Genomic DNA, 24,558 nt, shown 5'->3' with positions numbered 1-24,558 from the left:
CAGAACTTATCTTTTGGAGAGACGAGAAAAGTAGAGAATGTTATTGGGAGAAATAGTGACATTTTTTACTGAAGAACTGCAGTGCTGTGATGTATTGAATAGCGGTAAGCTGCTTTCACTGGGGAATTCATCGTTATCTAGAAAAAAGACTTTTATGTTGATTGACAATAGAACCAACGGGGAGATGCAAGGTATGTTATGCAAGAATGCCATTGTGTACATTCACTAGTCACTTTCAAAAGGAAATCCGCTATCGATTTAGAAAATAAATATTTTCAGTGCTCTGAGGTATGATTGGGGACCGTGACTACTCCCACAGGTATTTGAGTGTCAGTAAAGGACTGATAGGCTGAATGATTCGCCGTGTGTATTGTATATTTTTGCTTGAAGCTTGAAATTGGGAAGAACCAACATATATAAAGAAAAGGGCAACGCCAATATTAAGATCGTAATCAAGGGAACTCACAAGGAGTAATTGCCCATGCTGGCAAGAGCAATATTTGTACTACACTTTGCCACAACAAAATATGTTCTTATGTGTTTTCCACTGCGCCAAACTTTGACTTTCTGCATTTGCTCAGCTGTTAGGACACCCTGAAAGCACACCGGCTGCTGCTGCTATCTGGTACTGTGAACAGTGTGAATTTACGGGTATTATTTGCTCACTTGAAATATTCAACTTTACTTTTACTGTTTCCAACTCTGAAAGGACAAAACAAAATCATCATTCAGTGCACAGTGAAGAATGAAAAGAACTCCCCCAAAAAATCTCAGCAACCAATAGTGCAAAAATATGTCTGCTACATCGGTATACATCATGTCAATCTTTTGGTTTATGCCACTCCCAATAATTAAGAATAAAATCATGAGTTTACCATACCTGAATATCATCTGTAGTGTATAACAGGTGGCCCAAGCAAAGTAGGCCATTCTTTCTGACCCAAGGCGATTCGGTACCCAATTAGTTAAATACATTTGGAGAGATCAGAAGTGGATTTGCAATCTAGGCTGCAGCGCTCATTAACTGGTGCTGCATTGATTTTGCAGATGAAATAGCTTTCCATCTATAACGATAGATATTTTGATTCTATCGCTTGAGTAGCACTCCTTGTACTAGATAGGTCGCAGTGCTTCAGTGGATCTGTATCTAAATCCAGCCTCTTTTCGCACAAATGGGGCCGATTTAGTCATGTTGGTGAGGCTCCCAGCACGGGGACAAAAAAAGGCGAGCGGAACGCTGCCTGTGCCGTTCAGAGCCACCACAGCATGAGTCACCGGTGGGCCATCAAAGGGCTGGCAGCTTAGTAGTCTCAACAGCACCACTGGGAGTGATAGCAAATGATGGTACAACAGGCGGCCTCGGACAAATCCCAGCACTGGAGACCTGAAGCAAAAGTTAGCGAGGCGGGGTCACCGAGACCAGTCTTCTGCAGGGCCCAGCGATGGCGGGTGTAGGATGGGTGATGAAGGCGGGTGGGTGGGGGGATCTTACTGTAGGTGAAGTCTTTTCTCGAGGGGCCCTCGGTGGGCCACAGATTTCCGATGGAGAATGTGTCCCACAAGCCCGCAGAGAGGTCATTGTGTTTTACTGCGCGACATGCCCATATGGTGGAGGCTCCACCCGTCACTGTTTTTATTACAGTGCTGGCAAGAAAAGGCCATTAATTGTCTACTGATTGGCCACTTATGGCATCAATTCCTCTCTCTGAAGGAAGGCTTGTCCTCATCTTTCCCGCCCCCTTCTTAACCGTGTTGAGCTGGGAAAGTGAGAGGCCCTCGGCCTCTCCACCTTCTGTCAAAATTCTCTTGGCCCCAGCCTCCTAGTCAGTCTCTAGAGCACCTAATCGATCTTGAGTTTTGCAATTGACTAAAATGATTGGCACAAAATCAACAGCCCATTTTACAACTCTCCCACTTTTTATTTGCATTGCCAAATTGGGAGTGAAGTGAAACGGACCACCGAAGAACCATTCTCTATTTAAGACTCTCGAGAACGTCACGATTTACTGCATACTGTTTGATGTCGGTATATATGAAGATTTCATTATATTTTCACGGGTTGCACCAGCAGACTTAGTCAAAGATGAAAAGTACAGTTGATTTGAACAGAAATCATTCGAACTGAATAATTGGCATGATCTAATTGTGCAAACAATAAAGGAATGCTGTTGTTCCATACTGGTCATAACAGATATCTACACCCGGATTTCACCCTTATGAATACCTGTTATAGCTATGTTATCAACGAGCAGAAGTTTCATTTCCAGGAAACCACCGATTTTAATTAGTTCATCAAAAGAGCTAAATGTGTTGAGGAACCTTTTAAGCAGCAAGACGTGATGATCTGGAATACATTACTTGAAAGGGAGGTGGAAGCAGAACATCACAAAATTGGAAAAGTTTGTTCGATAATTATTTGTGGGTGAGGTGGAGTATGATGAAAGGGAAGGTGAGTGGGATTTATTTAATGCTTCTTTAAATGTGACGATACAGGAACATTGTACTGACTTCCCTCCATACGTGCTTTCCAATTCAATGATTGGATGATACTTATTAGCTCTATGCCTCCAGTTACGATTCCCATGATGTGGGTATAACTTTGTTTTGAAGTGTTATATATACTCACGAACCTTAATATGGGAAATTAATCAAAAGGAACATCTTGTACTGCCATTATACGCAAGGACAGGCAATGAATCCCTTGTTGCACTGCAGTAAATTTAGACAAATACCCTGGAGAAAAATTTGCAGATTCTGCAAACTCCCTCAGAGTTTGTCATCCTGTGAATTCAAGTATCTGCAAGAAGGATAGTTTGCAATAACCCCAAAAGGCATCCTACCTGTAGAGGTTTTGTTCCGCCCAATTGCTGTAAGATAGCAAGTTGATTTCAATTCATCTGAGGCAGCAATAATATAAGGCGACGGTGGGGTAAGTGGTATTTTAACCGTGAAGAGGACTAATATCACGTGGAAGAATATGATATAAAACACAGAAGTTGCATGGCAAAGTGCATTAATTTATTTATAATTAACATTGAAATAGCGTGCTTTGGTGCTGGGAATACAGAGGGAAAACAATCCATCAAAAATTTAAGTTGACGTAGCTTAGTAGAACTAAAGGATCAAGGGGTAGACATGCCAACATCATTGAAAGAAGCAGTGCAGGGTAACAAGGCCACACAACTCAAAATAAAGCACCAGGGTTTATTTTGGAGGAATAAGTTTCAGAAGTGGGAAGTTATATTGAAGATGTTTCGATCATTTCTTATTCTGAACTTAGAGTATTGTGAATAGTTCAAACCTCCATATTATTGAAGGAGTGTAGCGGCGTTGAGTAAGGTTAAATACATAGATAAAATGAAGAAGAGTTGAAAGGTGATAAGTATAAAGAAAGATTGATGTGTTGTGGCTGTTTTCTTTCAACAAACATGGGAAGATTTTGAAAATGTTTGCTATTCTAGAAGTGGGAAAGATGTTTCCGCTTGGGCGGGAAAAAAAACTTGAGGTGAGCATCGTAATGCAGTTACTAATAAATGAAATCCAAAAATCGGGAGAATGTTCTTTACAAAGGAATATTGAAGGTACACAACTTTTGTACATTATGTCGTTTCAGCTGAATAGATTGGGTATGTGTAGGTGACAGTAGAGGGAGAAAAATAGAAAGTCATGCAGAAAGAATTGGATGGAGATGTATGGGAAGATGGTGTTGCTATATGCCCAGCTTGGCATTTATTTATATTGCAGTCACTTCATTCCCTGCTCTACAATTCTTGCTATACAGACCAGGTTGATAATCTACATTTTTCCATTGCAATTCAAGGAAATGTTTACCCTCGCTCTTCTAGCCTTTTGAACTCACAAGGCAGTTTGCATTTTTATTCCCAAGCTTTTTTTTTGAGATAACCTCGGATAAAATGCCAAGCCAAATGTACCACCGATGGCCATCCGCCAGCTCTGGCGATCACTGGCAATTGCCTCCAACGACTTGTGGTCAATGAAACAAGACTTCATGTCACGTTTGCAGATGTCTTGAAAGGGGAGGCATGGACGGCCAGTGGGTCTGATACCAGCTTGCTGTACAATGTGTCCATCCTGCCATCTTCCATGTGGCTCCATGGCCAAGCCATCTCAAGCGCCGCTGGCTCAGTAGGGTGTATGTGCTGGGGAAGTTGGCCGCCTCGATGAAGTCTGTGTTGGAGATACAGTCCTGCCACCTGATGCCAAGGATTCTCTGGAGGCAGCAAAGATGGAATGAGCCGTCGCTCTTGGCTGACATACGTTGTCCAGACCTCACTGCCGAAGAGCAAGGTAATGAGGGCACAGGCTAGAAACACTCAGACGTTTGTGTTCCGTGTCAGTGCGCCATTTTCCCACACCCTCTTGGCCAGTCTGGATATAGCAACGGACGCCCTACCCGATCACTTGTTGATTTCTGCATCACGAGACAGGTTACTGGTGATAGTAGAGCCTAGGTAGGTGAACTCTTGAACCACTTCCAGAGCGTGGTCGCCGATATTGATGGATGTAGCATTTCTGACGTCCTGCCCCATGATGTTCACTTTCTTGAGGCTGATGGTTAGGCCAAATTCGTTGCAGACAGCCGCAATTCTGTCAATGAGTATCTGCAGACACTCTTCTGTGTGGGGTGTTAATGCAGCATCGTCAGCAACGAGGAATTCCCAGATGACGACTTTCCATACTTTGTTCTTCGCTCTTCGATGGGCAAGGTTGAACAACCTGCCATCTGATCTTGTGTGGAGGTAAATTCCTTCTTCTGAAGACTTGAACGCCAGTGAGAGCAGCAATGAGAAAAATATCCCAAACAGTGTAGGTGCGAGAACACAGCCCTGTTTCACGCCACTCACGATAGCAAAGTGGTCTGGTGAGGCAACCTATGCTGAATTGTGCTTTTAATATGGTCATAGAATGAGGTGATGATACTTAGTAGCTTTGGTGGACATCGATCTTTACTAGTAGTCTGAAGGAACCACGTCCAGTGACGAGGTCAAAGGCTTTGGTGAGATCCCAAATGCACATGGGATACAAGAACAAAGAACAAAGAACAGTACAGCACAGGAACAGGCCATTCGCCCATCCAAGCCTGCACCGATCTTGATGCCTGCCTAAACTAACACCATCTGCACTTCCGGGGCCGATACCCCTCTATTCCTTTCCTATTCATGTATTTGTCAAGATGTCTCTTAAACGTCGCTATCGTATCTGCTTCCACCACCTCCCGTGGCAGCAAGTTCCAGGCACTCACCACCCTCTGTGTAAAAAAAATTGCCTCGTACATGCCCTCTAAACTTTGCCCCTCGCACCTGAAACCTATGTCCCCTAGTAACTGACTCTTCCACCCTGGGAAAAAGCAGATGACTATCCACTCTGTCCATGCCGCTCATAACTTTGTAAACCTCTATCATGTCGCCCCTCCACCTCCGTCGTTCTAGTAAAAACAATCCGAGTTTTTCCAAGCTCTTCTCATAACTAATGCCCTCCAGACCAGGCAACATCCTGGAAAACCTCCTCTGTACCTTTTCGAAAGCCTCCACGTCCTTCTGGTAGTGTGACGACCAGAATTGCACGCAGTATGCTAAATGTGGCCGAACAAAGGTTCTGTACAGCTGCAACATGACTTGCCATTTTTTATACTCTATGCCCCGACCAATGAAGACAAGTATGCCGTATGCCTTCTTGACTACCTTATCCATCTGTTTTGCCACTTTATGTGACCTGTGGACCTGTATGCCCAGATCTCTCTGCCTGTCAATACTCCTAAGGGTTCTGCCATTTACTGTACACCTCCCACCTGCATTCGGCCTTCCAAAATGCATTACCTCACTTTTGTCCGGATTAAACTCCATCTGCCATTGCTCCGCCCAAGTCTCCAACGGATCTATATCCTGCTGTATCCTCTTACAATCCTCATCATTATCCGCAACTCCACCAACCTTTGTGTCATCCGCAAACTTACTAATCAGACCAGCTACATTTTCCTCGAAATCTTTTATATATACGACAAACAGCAACGGTCCCAGCACTGATCCCTGTGGAACACCTCTAGTTACATTCCTCCATTCAGTAAAACACACGTCCACTGATACCCTCTGTCTTCTATGACCGAGCCAGTTCTGTATCCATCTTGCCAGCTCACCTCTGATCCCGTGTGACTTCACCTTTTGTTCCAGTCTGCCGTGCGGGACTTTGTCAAAGGTTTTACTGAAGTCCATATAGATAACATCCACTGCCCTACCTTCATCAATCATCTTCGTCACTTCCTCAAAAAACTCAACCAAATTAGTAAGACACGACCTCCCCTTCACAAAACCATGCCGTCTCTAGTTAATAAGTTCGTTTGTTTCCAAATGGGTGTAAATCCTGTCCCGAATAATCCTCTCTAATGCTTTCCCTACCACTGACGTAAAGCTCACCGGCCTATAATTTCCTGGATTATCCTTGCCACCCTTCTTAAACAAAGGCACAGCATTGGCTATTCTCCAGTTCTCTGGGACCTCACCTGTAGCCAATGAGGGTGCAAAGATTTCTGTCAAGGCACCAGCAATTTCTTCCCTTGCCTCCCTCAGTATTCTCGGATAGATCCCATCAGGCCTTGGGGACTTATCTACCTTAATGCTTTGCAAGACACCCAACATCTCCTCCTTTTTGATCATGAGATGACTGAGACTATCTGCACTCCCTTTCCTAGGCTCATCATTCACCAAGTCCTTCTCTTTGGTGAATACTGATGCAAATTACTCATTTAGTACCTCACCAATTTCCTCTGGCGCCACACATAGATTCCCATCTCTGTACCTGAGTGGGCCAACCCTTTGCCTGTTTACCCTCTTGCTCTGTATATATGTATAAAAAGCCTTGGGATTTTCCTTAATCTTATTTGCCAATGATTTTCGTGACCCCTTTTAACCCTCCTAACTCCTTGCTTAAGTTCCTTCATACTGTCTTGATATTCCTCAAGTGCTTGATCTGTACCTCGCCTTCCAGCCATTACAAATGCTTCCTTTTTCTTTTTGACAAGGCTCACAATATCCCGTGTTATCCAAGCTTCCTGAACCTTGCCAAACTTGTCTTTCTTCCTCACAGGCACATGCTGGTCCTGGATTCTAATCAGCTGACGTTTGAAAGACTCCCACATGTCAGATGTTGATTTACCCTCAAACAGCCGTCCCCAATCTAAATTCTTCAGTTGCAGCCTAATATTGTTATAATTAGCCTTCCCCCAATTTAGCACCTTCACCCAAGGACTACGCTTATCCTTATCCACAAGTACCTTAAAACATATGGAATTATTTTCACTACTCCCGAAATGCTCCCCCACTGTAACTTCGACCACCTGGCCCAGCTCATTCCCCAATACCAGGTCCAGAATGGCCCCATCCCTAGTTGTACTGTCTACATACTCTGTCATGAAGCCCTCCAAGATGCTCCACACAAATTCTGCCCCATCCAAGCCCCTAACACTAAGTGAGTCCCAGTCATTATTGGGGAAGTTAAAATCACCCACCACCATAACCCTGTTACCTTTACATCTTTCCAAAATCTGTCTGCATATCTGCTTCTCTACCTCTCCCTTGAAAAGGTGGATTCAAAATTGGCCTCGCTGTGGGAGACAGAGAGTGATGGCAGACGGCTGTTTTAGTGACTGCAAGGCAGTGTCCAGTGGTGTAACAAAGGGATCTGTGCTGGGTCCCCTATTGTTTGTCATTGATATAAACGACATAGATGACTGTGTGGGGGGTAGGATCAGTAAGTTCGCAGATGACATAAAGATTGGCCGAGTGGTTAACAGTGAGATGTCGTAGGATACAGGAAGATATAGACGGGATGGTTAAATGGGCACAAAAGTGGCAGATGGAATATAACGCTGAAAAGTGTGAGGTGATACACTTTGGAACGAGTAATGTATTCAATGAATGGCCTGACACTGGGAAGTTCTGAGGAACAAAGGGACCTTGGCGTGTTTGTGCATAGATCTCTGAAGGCAGAAGGGCAGGTTAATAGGGTGGTGAAAAAGGTATATGGGACACTTGCCTTTATCAATCGAGGCATAGATTACAAAAGCAAGGAGGTCATGCTGGAGTTGTGCAGAACTTCGGTAAGGCCACAGCTGGAGTACTGTGTGCAATTCTGGTCGCCACTTTATCGGAAGGATGTGATTGCATTGAAGGGGATTAACCAGGATGTTGCCTGGGATGGAACATTTAAGCCATGAAGTGAGGTTGGATAGGCTTGGGTTGTTTTCGCTGGAGCAAAGAAGACTGAGGGGCGACCTGATCGAGGTGTACGATATTATGAGGGGCTTGGACAGGGTAAATAGGGTTGCAGCTGTTCCCCTTAGTTGAAGGGTCAGTTACGAGGGGTCACAAGTTTATGGTGAGGGGCGGGATGTTTAAGGGAATTTGAGGAAGACCTTTTTTTACCTAGAGGGTGGTGATGGTCTGGAATGCCCTGTCTGGGAGGGTGGTAGAGGCAGGTTGCCTTACATCCTTTAAAAAGTACTTGGATGAGCACTTGGCACGTCATAATTTTCAAGGCTACGGGACAAGTGCTGGAAAATGGGATGAGGTAGACAGATCAGGTGTCTTTAATGCATCGGTGCAGACTCGATGGGCTGAAGGGCCTCTTCTGCACTGTATTATTCTGTGATTCTGTGAATCTGTGATCTATGAAAGCAATGTAGAAGGGCATCTGCTGTTTATGGCATTTCTCCTGCAGCTGGTGAAGAGAGCACAACTTTTCAATAAAGGATCTCTCTGCTCGAAAGCCACACTGTGTCTCAGGGTAGACATCCTCAGCCAGCTTCTGGAGGCTGCTAAAACGATTCGAGCGAAGACTTTCCCCACTATGCTGAGCAGGGAGATTCCACGGTAGTTGCTGCAGTCACTGCCGTCACCCTTGTTCTTATAGAGGGTGATGATATTGGCATCGTGCATGTCCCGTGGTACTGCTCCCTCATCCCAGCACAGGCAAAGCAGTTCATGGAGTTCTGAGAATGTAGCAGGCTTGGCACTCTTGCTTAATTCAGGGGTAATGCCGTCCTTTCCAGGGGCTTTTCCACTGGTTAGTGAATCAATGACATCACTGAGTTCCAATTTTGTTCGCTGTTCGACAGATTATCCATGACTGGCAGGGACTGAGCTGCATTGGGAACGGTATCAGCAACAACATTTTTCTGGAGTACCGTTCTAGGTAGTGCTCCACCCAGCGGTCCATTTGTTTGCTTTGGTCAGTGATCGTTTCCCCTGATTTAGACTTGAGGGGGAAGATCTTCCTGATGGTTGGCCCAAAAGCTCTCTTAATGCGATCATACATTCCTCTGATGTTTCCGGTGTTGGAGGCCAGCTGAACAAGACTGCATAGGTGCTGTCAGTAGTCATTTGCACAGTGCCTGGCTGTTCTTTGTGCTGCGCTTCTGGCTGCTTTAAGTGCTACGTATGTTAACTCGCTGAGTGCATTCGTGTAGTTCTGCAATGCAGTGTGCTTATGGCTATGACAAGTTCCAGCTCTTCAAAGTGAGATTGAAACCAGTCTGCATTCTGCTTCTTACGTTTGCCAAAGGTGGTCATTGCTGAGTCATAGATGGCGTCTCTGATGTGGGCTCACTTCCTCTCTGCATCCCCTGCAGGGGTGTTTTGAAGGGCTTTTTCAAGTGAATTTAGAAACTTATGTAATAGCTGTGGATAAGAAATTCTGTTGGTGTTGATTCGCAGGTGGCCCTTCTGCGTGGAGTGATGTAGCTTCTTTGGTTAGAGTTTAACTTTGCTGCACACCAGGGAGTGGTTGGTGTTGCAGTCCGCACTGTAGAAGATGGGTGTGGTTTGGACACTGTTTATAGAAGCTTGCCTTGTGCCTGGTGCCAACGGCGTGATCTTGGGTATCTCCATGAAACCTGGTGACAGGGTTTAGTATGGAAAAACGAGTTGGTAATGCAGAGATTGTGATAGTAACACAACTCCAACAGTCTCTTTCCATTCTCATTCGTCCTTCCAATGCCATAGCGCCCAAGGCAGGAGGGCCATGAGTCATGTTCGGCCCCAACCCTGGCGTTAAAGTCTCCCAGCAGGAACAATGTTCGGTATTAGGAATGCTACTAATGATATTATGGAGTTCCTCGCAGAACTGGACTTTAACTTCAGGTGGGGAGCAGAATGTTGGAGCATTGATGCTGAGTCGGTGTACTGGGCGAGAGGCAGTGAGCAGTTGGATGGAAAGTATGCGTTCTGAGCCATTGGAATGTCGCTCTATCATGCTGAGCAAAGAGTTTGTGATGGGAAAGTCCACTCCATGCAGTCTTGGTTCTTCAGGATCGCTAAACTGCCAGTCGAAGGTATAGTCTTGCTCTCTTAGAGATCCGCTCGTAGGGAGCGCTGTCTCCCGAAGTACTGCTATGTCCACATTGAGTCGACTGAGCTCGTTGTTAATGCTGTTGGTCTTCCGAGAGTCGTTGAATTGTGTAAGGTCTTCCAACAGGCCAGGGCACATAGTTCTAACGTTCCAGCTTGCAAAACAAAGGACTGGTCCCTTCTTTCCTTTTTTTTTTGGTCGTACTGTTTGGTGCAGTGGTACAGTCCACTTTTCAGGCAATGACCTTGAGCTCCAAGCACCCATTGAAGCAGGTGGACTGTGGCGGGTCATAACCCTTCTGACCGGGGGCTGCCCGGTTTGAAGTGGGCAGTAGCTGTCCAGTGATGTGCGATGACCTCTCCCACCGAAAAAAACAACCCGTGGCGCCCAATCTCTATGTCAATTAAGCTGGACTTATAACCCGTAACTGCTGCCTTCCGTGTTGTTTTGGTCTTTGTGAGGCGACAAAGGAGTGACCTGTCCATGGCGCATGCCTCTGCGGAATGTATGGAGGTTGTGAGGTGCCCAAGCGTTAAAACCCCCCGCTTGGCCTTCCTAGTGGGGTCCAAAGGAGTGCAGAGTACTGGTATGGCTGCAGAAACTGCCTGAAACATGCCAAAGTTGGGACATGACCACCTCAGGGTTTCCGCTCTGGATTTTCTGTTAGGGTTTACTCCCTACATGCGGGACATGTAACTCAGCAATATTCAAATACGTGTAAAAGTGAATCCTAGACATCATAGTGGGGGGGGGGGGGGGGGAATCTGCAAAAGTATGAAATTACAGATGACACAAAGCTTAGAAATACGTTAAATTATGAGGAGCACAGAAGCAGATGTTGATAGGGCATAAACTGGTGAAATGAGTGGGCACTTCACTGTTGAAACGTAACTTAGATGAGTACGAAGCGATTCATTTAATGTGAAATCACGTCAGGTAGTATAACCTAAATTGTGCAGTTCTAAAAGGATTGTCAGAGCAGAAAGACATAGTGGTTCATGTACGCAACTCTTGTAATGTGGCAGGTCAAGTTGTAAAAGTCATTTTAAAAAGTGTGTCAATCCTGTGTTTCTTAGCAGAAACACAGAGAAAAAACAACAACAAGGCCTTTGCTGGAGTAATGTGCCCAAATTTGAGCACCACAGATGCGAAATAATGTCAAGGTCTTTGAAACGGCACAGACACGATTACTTGAATGGTGATATGGAGGCGAGACGTCAGGTACTTGGAGAGATGACAGAATCTGGGAATATTGAACATTAAGCATGGGAGGTTTATGACTATTCGGTGAAGTGATCACAATTCTGAGCGGTTTCATAGAGTAGAAGTGGAGAAAATGCTGTTCATCGTAAAGAGGATCGATAACACTGGAAATAAAGGCAGGGGGAGATGCGTCGCATTTTTCCCCCAGCGAGTTATTGCGATCTGGAATGCATCATCTAAATTCTTAGTTGAAGCACATTTGATTGGAACTTTCAAATTGAGATTGTACCTATAATTAAAGAGAATACGTTTGCAAGGCTACAGGGACCAAGTAGAGGAGTGAGACTTTTTATTCACTCTTTAAGAGAGGCTTTACAGGCACGATTGGCTGAATAACCACTTTGTAGGCAGGACAATTCTAGCATTCTACAGCCGTACAGTACATGAAGGATAATTCCAAGCGTAAATGTATATATCTGACAGTGAAATCTGTAGTTTGCGATGTTGTTACTGCACAGGACAAATAATTACCAATACAGAAAACCTTGCTGTGTTTTCTTCTCCAAATTTAGATCAATTTATGTCTTTGAGATTATTCCGTCAACGTTTGGTTTCACCGTGCAATAGCATAATGACAGGGAAGATTTTTAAGTTACAGAGGTAGGCATAAATATGTGCCTGTGCGAAAATATTGATGCAAAATATTTAGAATTGATTGCAGGACTTTTGTTGGAGGTGGGACTTTTGCTGATATGCATAATATCTTTATCACTCACCTCTCGTCATCACATAACTCATTAATTCTAAGAGACATGATAAGCAAAAATCAATCATAACTCTGCTAAGCAGGAAAAAAAAACTAACATATTCTGATCTCATCAAGTAATCTCATGGAAACTTTCAACTCGTAAGTAAAATAATTTACCACTCTCTTTCTGTTTGACTATGTTTTCTGAAATCATAATATTGACAAAGATTAGTTATCTAAACTTGGCATGACAGGTAGGTATTATTATTGTTGCTATGCTGACTGCATTAGTACCGGTGCCTGTTCTTTGCTTGCAATGTCCATACAGAGCACAAGCGAAGATTGATCTGCACCTGCTGATTTCTATTCTTTTCAAAACGAGAGATCAGTACAGCACTGGTTCGAAAAGTTTTATGATCATAGTTACATAGACACCACAGAACCATGGAGAACATTTGGCTCATCCTGACCATGATGGCTCTCCATAGAGAAAACAAGTCAGTCCCATTCCCCGCCTCTATCCAAATAGCCCTGCAAGTGCATTCCAATCGAGTGCCCATCCAATTTCCTTTTGAAACCATTGTTCGTCTCTGCTTCTGCCACCATCGTAGACAAGGACCTCCAGGCCATTGCTACACGCTGTGTAATAAAGTTCCTCTTCACATCTTCCTGCTGTTCCTGCTCAATCTTCAAATCTATATCACCTCGTTGCACTATCAGCTAAATGGGAACAGCTTGTCTTTCTATACATTGTCGAAACATCCCAATAATGCTGTATATCTCTATCAAATCTCTCCTCAATATATTTTGCTCCAAGGAGAGCAAACTCCTGCTTCTTCATCCTATCATTTTGAGTAAAGTTTCTCATCTCAAGCACAATTTTTGTAAATGTGCTCTGTTCCCTATCAAGGATCCTCACCATCCTTCCTGAAATGGTTGCAATGCTCTAGTTATGGACGAATCAGAGCTTTATAAAGGATCAGATTAACGTCTCTGCTTTTGTAATCATACCTTCATTTATGAAGCCCAAGGACCCATCAGCTTTGTTAATTTCTGTCTCAATATATCCTGCCTCCTTCAACGCTATATGCAGATGAGCCTCCACGCTCTTCTGTCCTTGCACACTTTTAGACGTGTGTCATTAAGCTCATATTGTCTCTCATGTCGCTTCTGCCAGAATGCATTACCTGAAATATTTCTATAGTTCATTCCATATGTCACCCGTCTTCAAATTCTGTTCGCTGGTCTCGGGTTATGGGGAGTAATTTGAATGGATTTGTAAATACATTGTTCTAAATAATGAAAGCAGCAACGGATCAAACTGTCTCAGAGAATCTCCAATGAGTTGTAATTTCACTGGTTTGAAGAGTTCCAGTATGAGAAGGGAGTTGTATATTCTGATAGCTTGGCAGCAATTAGGGTGAGAGGAGGCTCATGTCCAGCATAAGCACCGACATGGATCGGTTCGACCCATTGGCCTATATCTGTGCATTAATTTATGCTTCTAAATATAGGGTTTCTTGTCAGAGGTAGCCATAATAAACAGTTATGCCGCAATACAGTTTCACTAGCATTGTAATGGAGATTCGTTGGCACTTCAGGCGATACTGAGTAGCAACTTACCATCGCTCGTTTTGGTATGCCATCCAATTTCAAAACCAGGGACTCTACAGAATCAGTTGCAACTGCTTATATATATATATATACATATATTCTTCAGAGATGAATTATTTTTACCTAGTCTATGACGATTTTTCACCAATGGTTCTAAACCTGTTAAGGAGACAAAGATAGAATTTTCTATCCAAAAAAAAAAGTTTGCCATTTCATCACAGCTTTGGTTTGCAGACTTTTGCCCTTCTGGGCTTTGATCCTACCCTGATATAATTCAAGTGTTCCCGAGATGAATGCATGTTTACCTGGGTAAGTACGACAGAAGCTGGTTGAAGTCGGTATCTACAAAGCACTTAATATAAATTGAGGCGCTTGAGATGATCAAATGCGTTGATTGCGGAGTTCAAGAAAAATAAATCCCCTTTTGTGAGGGTATACGTAAGAACTTGAAATTTCATCTGTGCTCCAATCTCAACAGCTTTCTGGAGGATAGAGTTCAAGATTCCCTGGATTGACTAGGTGTTAACTTCAATATCATATCCACTTCTTCCTGACGCTTCCAAGAAAAGAAATGTTTGTTTTTTTTGTTTCTTTATCGACCCTACTAACGCATTTATAAGGGTAATTAATTGCATCTAATATCGATGGGTCTTAATGGAATGTTATGTAAGTGCCTCTGTTTTGTTAAAAATATATGCTAAATATATGCTTTAATGTCAAGAGGACAATGATGATTGGGCTGGCAACAGTGTTACTGTTTGTTAACTGGCTCAGACTCGGGTTGGGACAGAAGCCTTGGTAACTGGGGCAGAAAATTGAGAACTCTCCTTTGATTGGACAAGCCCAGTAGCAGGCACGGAGTATCTGGGTGGGAAAAAAAACGGCTAAGATGTTTTGTTGTTAGTCTGTCTGTATGTGTGTCAAACATGGAGAAGAAGTCAAGAAAGAACACAAGCCCACAACCCAACTTCATCTTCTGATAACTCTGCAGGATACTGTGAAGTCCAATGTAAATTCATCTTGTTTCTTGTATTTCAAGAAGGCATGCAAAATTACTTTCAATGCCGCCTGAAGAGAACAATCTGGTAGTATCTTATCAGCCTGTACTCGAAGGTTGGACTGTGTGCTTGTTTGGAACAACATATCGTATCTGCTAATATATATAGGAGTCTGAGTGTGAGTGTGATGGGACTAAGGTAAAAAGGGACTCTACAATTTGCTTAAGGTAGAAAAGAGAACTGTGTAAAATGCAATGACGCATTCGTAAACAAAATGATCTACATGCAATTATTTTGCTTCATCACTTGTTGAGACTTGTTTTATCATAAGCTGCTAATTTTGTTGTGCAGTAAAGAACCTTGGTTCGTGTGTTCTATTCTAGGGGGAAATTTGTGTATTAGAATTAGAATTAGAACATTACAGTGCAGTACAGGCCCTTCGGCCCTCGATGTTGCGCTGACTTGTGGAACCATCTGACCTACACTATTCCATTTTCATCCACATGTCTATCCAATGACCACATAAATACCCTTAAAGTTGGCGAGTCTACTACTGTTGCACACCCCTACTGCTCTCTGAGTATCCGACGGACTGTTTCAACAAGTGGGAAAACTTGAAAGAATATGTTGTGACCTGTGGCAAAATAACTGAATTCGTCTTTGAGTCCATAAGGAAGATGGGATGCTGCTCCTCGAGCTTGTGTTGATGTTCACTGCAACATTGCAGCAAGTCAAAGACAGATAGAGTGACTGCTAGGCTCATTCTGCCAGCATAACCCCGAACATTCCGTTGCATGCCATTTTAATTCACCACCTTACTCCGTTGCCAACGTTTCTGTCTTTGCCCTGCTGCAGTGCTCCTGTCAACGACAATAATGGGTCATGGAAAAGCACTTCATCTTCCAAATAGACACTCAACATGGACTGAACAATTAGTTCAACAATTTCAGAGCATGCATGTCTTTTCAATTTTTTTTAACCATGTGCCTATTTTGAACTTGTCTTTCAGGCTTTCTCTTTTTTTTGCTTTTGAAAAGAGCCGTTCATTGTTCTGTCAATAAATATTTCTCTGAACTAATGCTTTGCCTTTTAAGAGAATTATTTATCACTCCATCTGCATTTTGTTCCATGGCATTTCAGTCATTTAATCTCTCCTGCCGTCCGTCCTGTAACATACCATCCCCTTTGTTGTTCTTCCCCCTCCTCCTTTTCAATTGACCAAAGCCTATTAAATTTCGAACTTTTGCCAGTTCTGATGGAATGCCACAGACCTGAAACGTTAACTGCGTTTCTTTCTACATAGATTCTGTTAGACCTACTGAGTATTTCCGTCAATACTTGTTTTCATTTGTAAAAGGCAGCTCATGCTTGACTAATGTAATTGAACATTTTTTGATTAAGTAACAGAGAATTTGATGAAGGGAATGCAACGGCGCTTGCATGCATGATTTTTTTTAAGAAGCATTTGAGGAAGTACAACATAAAGTTGGTTAATAAAATTGAGACTCATGGACTATTAGGGTCAGTGTCAACTTGCATTAAAAAAATTAAAGACAGAAAACAATGTGTCATGTTATGGCTTTGGCGCTGGATTATAGAATAAACTTCAAAATTTGCCGAGGGTAGCAAATTTTGCGGCAAACAGTGAGCATGGAACCAATCAATTGCAACAGGGAACGGATAGTCTTGCAGAATGAGCAATGTGCTGATGGAATATAATATCGAAAAGTGATTTTGAAAGAAGTGATAGGGAAAACAGATATAGACTTCATGGTACAGTTCAGGCACATGATCTTTGACGTTGGCGGGACAATTAAGAGAATAAATAGCAACGCATATGAGATCATGTACTTCATAAATAGATGTATTCTATACAAGTACTTTGAAATTCTACGGCAAAATCTGATCATCATGCTTTAGGAAGAATATGTGGGTCCTTGAGGAGATTCAGAGGAGGTTTGTCAGCATGGTTCATGGCATGAGGAATTTTAGCTACACTGTTGTGTTGGAAAAGCTTGTGTTTTTCTCCTGAGCAAAGGAGATTGAAGGGAGATTTGAAAATGGTGCTCAAGGTTATGACATGTTTAGGTAATATGGACAATGAAACGTCATCCCATTAGTTGATTGCACAAGGAAAAGTGGACATATTTAAGATGTTGGGCAAGAGATGCAGACTGGATGTCAGGAATCAATGTTTCACACAGAGACTAATAAAGACCTGGAACTCACTGCTTACAAATATGGTGGAAGTGAAGACCATCAAATGGAAATAGGATTGCCAAAAGGGAAATAGATCAGAGGAACGTGATTTACTGGATTCCTCACTGAGAGCTGACGTGGACTCCCTGGTCTCAATGGCCTCTTTCTGTGTGGTAATGATTCTATGACTCTAACAGGTTCTTCCATTGTTGTTTTAGTTGCTGTTTCAATTTGTGCATCGAATATTGTTGCACAGAGAATGCTTCAGAGAATGGAAGCTGCATATCTTAAGGAGAAGTATGATAAATTCATCGTAAATAGCTAAATGCATCAAGCAGAGGCGAGCTATAGTGCTATTAGGAATTTACGAGTCACTGGAGTGAAAGTGGACTCGCGTGACCAATGTAACTCACATTTCACGTCCTGCTGGATATTCAAATCTGTGTAAACTTCAATAGCAATCACTATTGAGCGTGTTTCATGCTTCATATCACACCAGCTCCCCCTCCCACCCACGCATCCGCCCCTGCCAAACTTTGAGGATAGTTTCCTATTTGTCTGATGGAAAGGCAGTGCAAAGGCAATACACTCAATGCATCTTCTGATGCAAGATGTTCTATGGATTTAAAGATTGTTCATGTTGGGCATAGTTAAAGATTTTTAAAACGGATCACAATATCAAAATATTCTTGAGCCTTGAGCAATTTAACTGAAAGCAATTGGAAGCTGTTTTGTGTTAAGGTGGAGTGCTGATTCCCTGTCATTTGCTGTTGTGTCAATGAGACAGAAGTAAAAATTACTCCCAAGTACTCACGATAAATTAAGTGTCTCTTTCTTTTCTCTGCGAGGGCATTAGAAACAGCAACGTCAGCGTCCATCAAAGTACAATAGGGCATAATTGTTCCTCACAACACAAACTGTTTCATATTCATTCAACTGAATAAGTTTACCTTCCTTAAGATGCAGCAATTCTGTGACTGAAATGAAACGATCATTTATAGGGTCTTAATAGCATTGATGTATCCCACTTAATGGGTCGAATTATAGCTGTTTGCAGCTCAGATAAGTCACTTAGGCTATTGTCTATGATGGCCACATTCTACCACAATACAAAACCAATACCCTGGCTTGTCCTTTGCGCACAGATCTGTATCAATTTGCAAGTAAAAACATCATAGCCCAGAATCAATCAAAAATTAATTCCACTGCTGGCTTCCCAGTCCACTGCTTGCATCAATCCAAGACTTACCGCATTGCCGCCCTCACTCCCCATTATCCTTTATTAATCAAACATAATCCTGATAGCCCCCCTCTACCCGCTACCTTTATCAACCCACAATTAATCCAACAACCCTGGTCTCTCCGCACTGCCCTGTATAAATGCATAAATAATCCCACTGTCCCATTTTCTCCTACAGTTCCCTGCATCATTTACATTTCCCCGTGTCCTCCCTACTGCCTGACTGTCTTCCCATAGCCTACATAAATCCAAAAACATTATATATTTTTCCTGCTCTCCTTACAGACTTGTATCAATCCGAAACTAATTGAATTGTCCCGTATTCTCCCACAACCTTTTATCATAAAAAACTAATTCAGTTACCCCTTGCACTCTCCGCAGGCCGATATGAATTCCAACTTAATATAATTTTCCCACTCTCCTGCATCAATTCCAAGCTGAGTCGAATGGAAAAAAAGGTCCGAAGGTGTATAACCAATGGTGACATCATATAGTCGATTTTGTACCATCGCCAAAGTAACTGTTATCCACATGGTAATCTCGTTTCTACCGTGGCGTGCCTAGTTTCGCCTGTATTGAATGCCTTAGTCAATTATATAGGTGCCAAATTATCGAGCTCTGTTCGAATTTTCAATAGATTTAGCAGATTTTCAACAAAGACTTGCAGAAAATTGATCACTTCAGGAACAAGTGCTATTGAAATAGGAACTGTCACAGACGTAGCTGCTTCATCGAGCTTGTTCTGGAAGGAACCCTTCATATTTCCAGTGCACTCTGGTCTTGTTGGTTAGATTATTGTTAATATAGTTGCTTGTGCTAATACAAAGAAATTACAATTAGGTTCGAGCTATGCAGAGCTTTGATTATTTTTTCGACAAAATTATGTTTCATTCTGTGCATCGCACCTATGGAAGATATATTTGCTTAGAAGTGATGCATCATAGGGAGTTAGAAATTTACATTTTGTTGACAGATTGGGTAAACTAAACTCGCATTCTTTGAATATAGCACGTTAGCAGTAGCTAATTGAGGCATTTAAGATGATGAAAGGGTCTGTCGAGATAAACTCCTACATCTGTGGGAAGTCATAAGCTTCAATAACCAACTGGACCTTTCAAGAGAGATGTCCGAGAGATGTTCCACTTAAAAAAAATGTCAATGGGAACCTGTAATTATTTCCCATAAAATGATTTTCAGGCTCGTTCAAGTGAAAATTTCAAGCCTAAGATTGGGCGACCCGAATCGGAGTAGTGTGAAGCAGACCAGGAGGAGTGTGAGTCAGTTCGGGGACAGGATGGAACGTGTAAGATTTTGATGGGGCATGCCAACGTAGATGCTTCGAGAATGTTTTGCTCGTGGAGTAAACTAGAATTAGGGGCACAGTTTCAAAAGACAAGCGCCTCCACCTTAAAGTGTAGATGAGGAGCAATTTATTCTCTCAAAGGATCATTAATGTTTGGCATTCCGTAGCCCATCGAGCAGTGGAGGATGGTTCAATGCATATGTTATATGTTCAACGCTGCTATAGAAAGACTGTTTATCTATCAAGGGGTAAATGTGCAGGGGACAGGCCAGAAAGTGGGGTTAATGCCACAATCAAATCTACCATTATCTTATTGAATTGTGGAGCAGATTCTAGCATCAACTCGACAGCTTTCCCGATTTAGCACAAGCCACCATTAGTAAGTAAGACTCTGCAGAGTTCACAAGGCTCGGTTTGCCTTCATCATTTGCAGTGCCAAGGTCAATGCCAATTGGTCCATCAGGTTTTGTTCGTTTTCTTACATTTTGTCGCGATGTATTACAACTGAGTAGCTTTCTAGGCCCTTTAAGAGTCAACCACATTGATGTGGGTCTGGAGAGACATGTAGGCAAGTCCAGGTAAGGAGGACAGATTTCCTTTCCCGAAAGACATTGCAACCATCGACAATGCTTTTATCATCACGATATGACTAGCCATTTAATTCCAGATCCATAATAAATAATTGAATTGAAATATCAGCATCTGTCGTGGTGGGTACAAATCCAGTTCCCAGAGCATTAGCTTAGGTGTCAAGTTTACCAGTTCAGTGTTATTACCACTATGCCACCACCTCTCCATATTTTCATTTTTCGTGGTTCTATAGCATTCCGTTTGTATTTGATGGACGATTTTAGAGACGATATTGTTCAGATTAAAATGCAGTAGAAGAAGATAAACTACAAGATTCGTATTACAGGAAGCCAGAATTTTCTGAAAAAGCTGTATTTTTCAGAATGACTGCTGTCCACTATCCTAACAATTTTTCAAAAATGAAGGAAAGAACATACATTCACATTGTACTTTTTTTTGCGATGTCCAAAGGTACCCCAGAGCTAATAGAGAACTTTTTTACCCGAATTTTGGTAAGGTCCAGAAACATTCAGCAAATTTTCAAAATCTCAGAAATGGAAACACGATAATGGCTTGTTTACTCCACACTGTTGGCTGATGGATAAATATTGGCCTGCGAACCAGGGAGAACTCGGAATCAGTAAATGAGTGGATGTCTGCACAGGGGGCATAGCTGAACAGCTGGTTATAAGAGCATCAAATTCCTAGCTCATTCAATTAATGGTTAGCTGTTACTCATTGAAATTTTGCAGTAAAAGTGAAAACGTATCACTCACGTTCATCTTCGATTTCTGTTTCCAATCCTGCATCATACATAATAAAAATGATGTTTAGTTTGTTTTTTCTTGTTTGTTTTTGCTTTGTTTTATTATGTCAGCACTTATTTTGCTGTTGACATAATCCCTGCAACTCAATGGTTCCCCTCAACTGGAGCGTCCGACATTGAACAGCTCACATATGGAGTCGTTGTCAGGAATGCCAAGAATCTATTTGGGGGAAACAAGACAGACAGATCAAAGGGAATGACAATTAGGAATATGTTGGATAGGTGAGCTAACTCACATGAGAATTTGTTCATACTCACTTGAAACACGGGTAAGCTCCAGATCGGACAGATGACCTGTTTCTTTGATACACTTTATCGGATTTTAGATTTGCAACAACCATAGATTTTTTAGAGTGTCGTCACTTAATTGTTAGAACTGAACAGAAAAACAAAAAGGTCGCCTTGACCCCGATGAAAATTCTGGTGAGGAAAAACCTGACTCCAACCCAGCGGCCAATTAAGAGCTGCTTAATGTTTTTGCAAGAGCTCCCGAAGTTTGAAGAAATGCACTGACAGGCATTTTTAATTTATTTTGAAAAGACAGATGGACAGATGAAGTGGCCAAAGGGAGGCTGGACACTGCTCATGCAAAGCAGGTTGATGGGAAGAGCTCAGGAAGATAATGCTATAATTTCCGAGGATACTCTGTATATTATGAGATGGCAAAAAAGGCTATTCTTACTGTATATGAGCTACTCCCTGAAGTTTCCAGGCAGAAATTTTGCAACCTCCAGAAAGAGCCTGGACAGACTAAAAGAGTTTAAGAGGGTAAAGCAAAGTAACTTTGATCTTTGGATAAGGACGCTAAAGGCAGAGATGACATATGAGACCCTCATGGAAATAATTCTGCTGGAATAATTAAAAAATCATTCCCTTTGTTACTGAGAACTCAAGTACCGAATCAAAAGTTTTCAACAGCTAGACCGGCAGCTGATATCACCCAGACCGGCAGCTGGTATCGCTGATGAGTATGAGCTTGTTTACAAACATAAAACCTTTGATTGTCACCCCAATAAAACAGGGAAGTCTAGGAGGTGAGCGGGTGAAAGCATGGCAAGTCGCTGTGGTCAAGAAGGGATAGCTGGAAATGTCCCAGGGTCGTCTCCGCAGGCCAGAAAGGACGATGCTGAGGGTCGAAGTAAGGTCTTAAATCCTAAGTGTTTCCATTGCCACAAGGTGGGATACCTGCGTGCAGAATGCTGGATGTTATGGGGTAAACCCATGGAACGTATTGGGGTACACACGTCCCTTGCAGAGAAACGTGCCCTGACTGAGAGTACGACAGATCAGGCTGTGGCTTTTTCTGCAGCTGTAAGGCCAAGTACAACATGCACTCTGTGTGTGGGAAGCATTAAAAAGATTCCTAAATGTTACAGGAAATTCTTGTCCAAAGGAAAAGTAACTCCTAATCCCTCAAGTGAGGCAAATAAACCTACAGTTACAATTAGGGATGCAGGAGCCACCCAAAATGTGATGGGGAACTGCATGAATGCCATTCGGGGGTAGGGCGGGGTGTATATAGCCATATCAGTCTATCGTGGGCACATGGAGTGTGATATAATGCCTGGAACGGTAACGGTAGGAGTTGTCAATAGTTTGCCTGTTGACAGAGTTGACCCACTCCTGAAGAATGATATGCCTGCAGCATAGGTTGTAGCTTCTCCAGTAGTCTTGGAAACACCAAGTGAAGTCAAAGAGACAAAGCAGTTGCAGGAAATGATTACAGGAATTTTTCCTTCAAGTGTAGTGGTCCGAGCAATGGCTGAACGAATCCATGACAGGAGGTCAAATTCGCACCACAAACAATATCTTTGGGGATTTGGATAATCCGAAGGAAATGGTCAAAATGTCTTCTGTGATCAAGGCTCAGCAAACTGATTCGGCGTTCAGTAAAATGGCACAACGGTCTCTAACTGAAGCTGAGACAAAGGAATTTCCCGGGTTTCTGATGAGAAAGTTGAGACCACCTCACAGACCTGCGGCTGAAGAATGAATGGTTGTGCGCCAGATAGTTGCACCACCCAAGCCTTGCTGGTAACTATTAAGAATAGCCCTTGAAATTTCTTTCGAGGTACATGTGGGGATCTGGAGGACCCAATCACGTATAAGTCGACATTTTCATTTGCCACGTCTTTATCAGGACGTGGTTCAGTTTTGTAAACGGTGTCCTGCACACCAAATTGTGGAAAAACCACAATCTGCCATAAAATCAGCACCTCTAATTCCCATACCGGTTACCGGAGAATCACTTAGTAGGGTGTCAGTAGGCTGTGTGGGACATTTACCAAAAGCAAAGACGGGACATCAATATGTAGTCACTATTCTAAATGTGATTACTTGTTTCCCAGAGGCCATTCTCTTGAGAACAATTTCTGCTAAGGTAGTGGTGGAGATGCTACCACAGTTCTTCACTAGATATGGATTACAGCTGTGAAACTGACAGGGATTTTTAAAAAGGACTGACCAACCAACTTTCGAGCCTTCCACTTTCTACATCTGAGAGAGTGGGAGAGAGACAGGCCGGGAAGAGAGGGATAGAGAGGAGAGACGGAGAAGGAGGGAGTGGGGGACAGAGAGAGAGAGAGGGGGGACGAGAGGGATGGAGAGGAGGGACAGAGAGGGAGAGAGTGGGGGGACAGAGAGAAAGAGAGGGAGAGAGGTGAGAACATAGTGAGAGAGAGGGGTCTGAGAGACAGGAGGGCAATGAAACAAGGGGGTCCGAGAGATAAGTGGGGAAGAGACAAGGGGTACAGTGAGACAGTGGTGACAGAGAGACGGGGGAAAGATAGAGAGAGAGCAGAGAACACGAAGCGAACTCGCTACATTGTATGCACAGAGCAGGAGGTAGGAGGGGAAAGATGCGGAAAGTGGGGGTGGAGAAGAAGACAGAGAGAGGGGGTGGCGAGAGGGACATACAGAGTAGGGAAAGAGAGGGATAGGGAGGCAGAGAGGGGCGAGGGGGAGACAGAGAGAGCGGAAGAGTGGGTCTGAGAAAGTGAAGAGGCAGTTTGACAGACAGGTAGACAGAGAAGGGAGACAGAGTCAAAAAGTCATTTACTTATGGCACAGAAGGAGTGCCTTCTGTCCATCAAGCCCATGCCGGCTGACCACGGAGCTGTGCAGTCAGTCCCACTCCATGGCTCGATCTCCATAGCCCTGCAAGTCAATTTACCTCAACCGGCCAGCCAAAGTCCACTTGAATTCATTGGTTATCACTGCTTTCAACATCCTTGTGGGCAGCGGGTTTCATTCCATTACCACCTGTTGCATAAAAAAAGTTCTTCCTCATATTCACACTGCATCCTTTGCACAAAACTTTTAATCTGTGTCCCCCGAGTCCTGGTGGGGGGGGGAGAGGTGTGGTAGTGGGGTGAGGGGGTGGTGGGCGGGGTGGAGGTGGGGAGAGGGAAGAGAGCATGGGACACACACATACGACCTGGGCAGAAGGGGGAGAGAAATCAAAGTTTCTCCTCAAAAATGGACATCTATCTGGAA

Source organism: Heterodontus francisci, chromosome 39 (assembly GCF_036365525.1).
Source record: "Heterodontus francisci isolate sHetFra1 chromosome 39, sHetFra1.hap1, whole genome shotgun sequence".
Lineage (NCBI taxonomy): Eukaryota > Metazoa > Chordata > Chondrichthyes > Heterodontiformes > Heterodontidae > Heterodontus > Heterodontus francisci.
The sequence above is the reverse complement of the archived record's forward strand: the minus strand, read 5'-3'. Positions refer to the sequence as shown.